Source organism: Cricetulus griseus, chromosome 6 (genome assembly GCF_003668045.3).
Source record: "Cricetulus griseus strain 17A/GY chromosome 6, alternate assembly CriGri-PICRH-1.0, whole genome shotgun sequence".
Lineage (NCBI taxonomy): Eukaryota > Metazoa > Chordata > Mammalia > Rodentia > Cricetidae > Cricetulus > Cricetulus griseus.
The window spans coordinates 45463297-45469691 of NC_048599.1; positions in this window are offsets into that span (position 1 = coordinate 45463297).

Sequence of the window (6395 nt, forward strand, 5' to 3'; positions counted from 1 at the left end):
AGACTGGGAAAGTACTTAGATTCTGCTTGCCACTTAAACTGTAGTAAACTGGGGTGCTAAAAAAAAGGGCCATCAGTGGTGCAAAACTTTCCTGGGCACATGAGACAGGGTCATGTGAGGAACTATACAGGGGTCTCATTATTTCTTCTTTCACTGCCCTACAAACTCCTTCATGTGACCACCACCCAAAACACATGAGAATATTTAGGGCAGCTGGTCCAAAGATCTTGGACTCCATGCCAGTTTTTTGTAACCTTGGAAACTTAAAAACCACCAGAAACCCCATCTCAGACGACTTTCAATGAGAGCCGAAAAACTGAAATGAGTTCTAGAATGTCCTCTTGCAAAAACAGCTAGATCTAGAGCACGCACCCTGACACCTTGACTCCAGGCCTAAGAAGTCTCCTCCAGCTGAACCCTCAGTCCTAGGGCCCTACTGTGTTTGAGAAATCTCCAAACTTCAGTAGAGACCAGGAGCTTGGCTGCCGCCACACAAAGCTTCCCATAGCTACGGAGCATAATTTGACTGGGTGAAGTCACAACAGTTAAAATCTCAGTAGCCTTGGGAGCATTATTCAGATTTCCTTTTGTCATCTGTAGTGTGGGCACAATACTAACCCACCTTCTATAGAGGCTAGCTTGAGGTTCCATGAGGTGGGTCTCTCGGTGCATTTCCTGCAGTTGGGCAAAAGCTCAAATACTGTCGGCCAGAGAGGAGGCTGTCTACCCCTTCTTCCCCAATACAAATGCCGTAAAGCAATGCTATCCAAGACAGCCTACTGTAATGACAGAGTGTTCTGCATGGAATGAGCCACTCACCACACTCAGCTACTGAATATGCAGCATGCGCTAAGTCTAACTGAGAAAGCAAATTTTTTACTTCCACTCTCTTATTTCATTCAAGTTGAAGTCGCACCGTGTGGCTACTAGTGACCACCTTATTGGACCTTGCATTTCAAAAATGACCTAATAAGAGGTGGCAAAGCTTTGAAAGTACAACGGCAGAGAGGCAAAACCATGGCTTAGGCAACTGATGGATCTTTTGGGACAGGGCCAAGGACAGGGAAGGATTAAAGAGCCCATTGAGGGGATTGAACAACTGTGCAAGCAAAGACTATGGCCCAAGGAGGCAGCTATGGCATCTGTGTCCCCCACCTCACCCCACCCACTTCATGCAGGGCCAGGCTCACAGCAAGCTGCACCACACGACGGGTTTGGGAAGGACAGTCTCTCTGTGTTTCCACATGTGGTTAATCTCTTGGGGCCAAGGTGACTGCTCTTGCTATCAAGCAGATTAACTGTGTATTTATGGCCCTGCCTGCAGAGTCCAAAATCAGCCATAAACAGTTTCAAACAGCACACTCAGATCCTGTTGAGGGCCTGCATTTTCTGTATCCAAGAGAGGAACGTGCTATAAACTGCTAAAAAGGTTGGGGGGGTGGCTGGGAGGCGGGGAAGCAGCGGCAGAGGCCCCTCTTGGTGGGAAGCAAGGCAGAGCGATAAGATGAGCGAATCTCAGGCTTGAGAACAGACGCCCTCTTAGCTCTGCGCTTGGGACCAAATGAGAAATGGGAGAAGATACAGGGAAAGTAATGATAACGGGAGAGGAGGCAGCTGCCAGCGGGAGAGCACTTGAGACTGCTCTGCTTTATCAGCAGCAGCTGTAAGTGATGGTTTCAACCTCCAATTCACATGTCTGCTGGTTTGGGACCCAAAAGGGGCAAAAAAAAAAAAAAAAGAAAGAAAAGGAAAGGAAAGGAAAGGAAAGGAAAGGAAAGGAAAGGAAAGGAAAGGAAAGGAAAGGAAAGGAAAGGAAAGGAAAGGAAAAAGAAAAATGAAATAAAAAGAAAAAGCAAAAGAAACCAACTTGGTCTCACTGAGGACTTTGTTCCTGAACTAATCTCAAGCAGCTTGCAGATTCGAGTTGAATTTCCCCTATTTAAATTATCTAAGACAACAATTATAAAACTCCCCTTGTTAACAAGATGAGAGGATGCTGTCACCCACACAGCCATTGGATGCCATTTGGAGACCAAGAGTATACACTTAAATCCCTCTTTCTTATGTGCCTGGGGAAGTTAGAGATGTTTGCCTTTAAAAGTGTTTGTATCACTGACTAAGAAATCCCCCTTTTAGGAGTTTATCCTAAGGAGGGGGAAAAAAATCAGAGCTGCATCCAAACACAGATACACACAGATGTTAACTCCAGCCCTATCAATAACAAAGGAAACTGTAAATATCTGAGTGGGGTTGGTATGTTCATACGATGAGAGAACTCATGACTTCAGAAGATTTTAGTAGCACAGGAAAACGCATGTTTTCATGGTATCGAATGAAAAAAAGTGGAACTTGCAATTGTTTCTAGCCTACGGCCAGCTTTACTTCTAGTTATGTAGGTTCTGAGTATGGGCGTGCCTGTGTATCGAGAAACAGAAAGACTTCAAGGTTTTCAGGGCATGTGTGGCAGCGAAATCTGAACGTACCTTTACTCCCCTCTTTTGAACTTTGCTGCAGTTTAACTTACAATATGAAGAGCCCCCCCTCCATTCTGTAGCTGTACAGTGGCTGAGGGAGGAAAAGGACAAGACACCCAAGATCAGGATGCTTCTTGAGACTGCTTTGTCTGAGCTTTCTCTTCTCTGGCACAGTGGACACAGAAGTTTGTTTCGTTTACAGCTTCCTGGTAAATCTAAAGTCACTCCAGGAATTCCAAAACGTTTTCCTCAACATTCCTCAATGTATTTTATTTTCCCCACATGTACAAGAAGAAATGAGCTTTCCCAAAGTGTTTATGTGCTGGCTAAGAGGGACATATTTCTGGTCATACAATTAGAGTCTTACAGACATTCTGTTTTAATTCCCAATTCCCATTAGTCATAATTAGCTCACTGCCCTGTTCTGGAATTTTTTTCTTTTTAATTTTGAGTAGAAAATCTAGAGAATGTGGATTCCTTAATCCCACAGAGTTTATATTGATCAATTCTGTACCTCCAACATTGGAAACAATGCTAGGTACATAAATAAGAGATACTAAATAAATACTAGGCAATGGATATGAAAGGCAAGGAGGAAAATGAATGAGGAATACAATTCTCTTTCTCAATACCCAACAAAATGCATGAACGGTTAGGAAAATGACAGAGACAAATCCTATATGTTGGAGCCCCAAACAAAATGTGTTTTATAAACAGTTACCAGTGCTCAGTCAACAACACAGTGATACCAGGCCAGGTAGAAGCAACTAAGCACCTTTAATTTACTTACCTTAGCAAATTAATTCATCATAGAGTTAATAATCATAGTCTTATTTGAATCAGTCTCTCTTCTCTACTTGACATTCCTGGTGTGTAAAATAACAAGTTTTATTTCCCATCACTATCTGCAACAGTCTCCCATTCCTCGTGTTTTTCACCTGCCAACAAGAGAGGCACTTGTTGCTCCCTGAGTACGGGAACATTCTGAGAATTCTTTAACCAGGAGACTTTGAAAGCAATAAACCACCAGGTCTCTGCCCAATTTGTTGGGGAGACAGAGAGGAAAAGAACCCAGGTGATCCCACTTTCAGACATGCTGGCCAAATCACAGCCATGGAGGGAAGCCTCCTGGGACTCTATAGGCAGCCCCAGTTACTGGCCAAGCTCTAGTGAATGATCCAAGCAAAGCCACACAGCGTTGTGGGATACTTGTACACTGTGTGAAGGTGTATAGTTGTGACTAGTGTAATAAAAAGCTGAATGGCCAATAGCTAGGCAGGAGGTATAGGCAGAATTTTCATGGAAAGAGAGGAAGAGGAGTGGGAATCTAGGTGCATGGGAGATGCCAGAAGACACGGAGAGGAGACAGGAAATGCAAGATGGAAGACAGGTAACACCATGTGGTAGAATGTAGATTAATATAAATGGGTTAATTTAAGTTATAAGAGCTCATTAGGAGCAAGCCTAAGCTATAAGCTGAACTTTCATAACTAATAAGAAGTCTCTGTGTCGTTATTTGAGAACTGGTGGCCCTCCAAAAATTTCAACTAAAACCCAAGGCAAAGGAAGCACTCCAAGGAGCCCACTCACACTACTGACACACATCCTAAGATCCAGCACAACTGATGTTGTTTGAAGCCATGACATTCTGATGTAGCTTGTGCTGAAATAGAAAACTGGTCCCTATTGATCAGATCACTCTACTCCATCAGGAGATCACTTCAGTGTGGAAGAATGACACATTAGAGTTGTTAACTTCTCCTGTGAGCTTTTTTTAGGGAAATAAATCAGTGATATTTTCTCTACAAAAATCCCTATCCCCATTTAACCCCACCACCCCCACAAAAAGGAGTGGTATGCAAGAGCCAATCAAAATTTTAGTCTTGAAGGCCTGGGATAGCTCTTGCCTATAGAATAAAGAGGCTTTTGTTTCCCTCAAACCTTTGAGATGGCACAGCTCTAGCTGCTGTCTAACCACCATCTCACAGACAGCCCAAAGGGAAGCAAGCTTCCCTGATGTCACAGACAGCTCAGGTCTACCAGGGGCCAACATAATAGACAGTGGCTGATGCTACAGTCCTAGGTCTGAATATTCTTGTGCAACAACAGATAATGGCTTTAACAGCCTAAATAAAATTAACCAGTTACACTTAGCCTTGCTGTAGGGGGAGGAGGCAAAAGACAAGAGATGCTCATAGCTCAGTGTCCTGAAGAAGAAAATGGTAAATAATATACATATAATATATATATATATATATATATATATATATATATATATATTTGGAGAATAAGGTGTGGCCCTTAGGGGACACCCTTTTGGGGGCATTTGTAGGACACACAGTAGTAACTCCAGAACAAAACATGACCCCCCAATGTTCCAATGTTTTGACTCTCAAACATTTCTTTTAGTCACATTGTACCTGGTTGAAACATTTTTTTTCTGTAAATTCTTGTACAACTCAAAAATCCCATCATTCTGTGTAGAATGGAAATTAAAAGAACGACAATTTCCTTGACTAGTTGCTATTGACTCCTTAAGAAATATAAACAAATTTAAGAAAGAGCATTTGCCCTTTGACACTTAAGTATTCAAGATTATGTTATATACAGTCTCCAAGGAGATTCCTTGTGTCTTTACAAAACCCAGAAAGATCCAAGCTACCCAAGGGAAGACTCCACATCCACCAGCGTATCTACAAATACTGTGGCCACAGCCCAGTGTCATTTTCCTAATAAAGCTATAATTTCCAGGCATCACCCACCAGAGACCATAATCTACCCATATATAATTGGTTATTTAAAACGTTTTGTCAGTGGCCTATATTTTCATGGGTTAAGTAATTATTAACATGACATTTTTACTCAACAAAATTATAATGATAAATCAAAGTTTTCATTAGCTGAGTTTTTAAAATTCTTATCAAAATAGCACATATATACACTTATGTATGCATTGCATCTGCATATGCTCATACCCAATGTTAATTCATTCTTGCAGTCATTAGCAACACTTTCAAACTCTACTTATACAAAAAAAAAAACATATTTCCTTGAAGTCTTCTTCCTTCCAATGCTGGGGACTGAACCCAAGCTTCAAGAACAGTAGACAAGCTTTCTGTGATTATCAACTGACACCAGCCAGCTGAGGGGTCCCTTTTCTGTCAGTTAAAAAATTAATAGAAAAGAAAACAGCTCAGAGCAATGTGAAAGTGAAGTTTATTGGCAGATGTTACAGAACTCTTGACAGAGAAGGGCTTCCCAGAGCTGGGAAGCCTGAATTTTTATTTTGGTTCAAGTGACCTTCTTCTTGGTGACTCCCCCTACTATCCCATTGAATCTAAGGTATCCTTTTGGTGTAGGGCTTGGGTATCTTTTTCTGTCCATGAACACAAAAGCAATTAATTACAAGAGGGCCCATGCCAAACACAAAAGCAAAGTTTAAGAGTATGGAAATACTTAGTTGGCTTGGGTCAGTGAGCCACCAACCTTCTCTTTCCTTTATGGTGCACTGAGGAAAGAACACCAGAGATGATGGGCAGTCACCTACCTCAGGAAAGTGGAAACTCACTGCATAGGGCAAAGCCACAAGGAAATGGAAACTTATTGCCTATTCCTGGGAGCAAATAGCCATTAAGAACTTTCCAAGTTGAGTTACATTCCCCCTTATTCTGTACTGTTGGTTCACTGTTCAGAGGTTAAGCCCCCAGTCCCTCTGAGCTGTTTGTGAACAATACCATCCCCTTTACCCTGACCCTCCTCACTCTGAGTTCCCCCTTTAGAAAGCCACACTAAAATGTTCTTTGGGCATAGTTTATCCCTGTGCCCAAAGCCACCAGTTTATAGTATACAACTTACAATGTGACAGGAAATTGTGAAGTTTGCTGAGCCAACATTTTCTTAGGTTTCAGCTGGAAGTAGAGC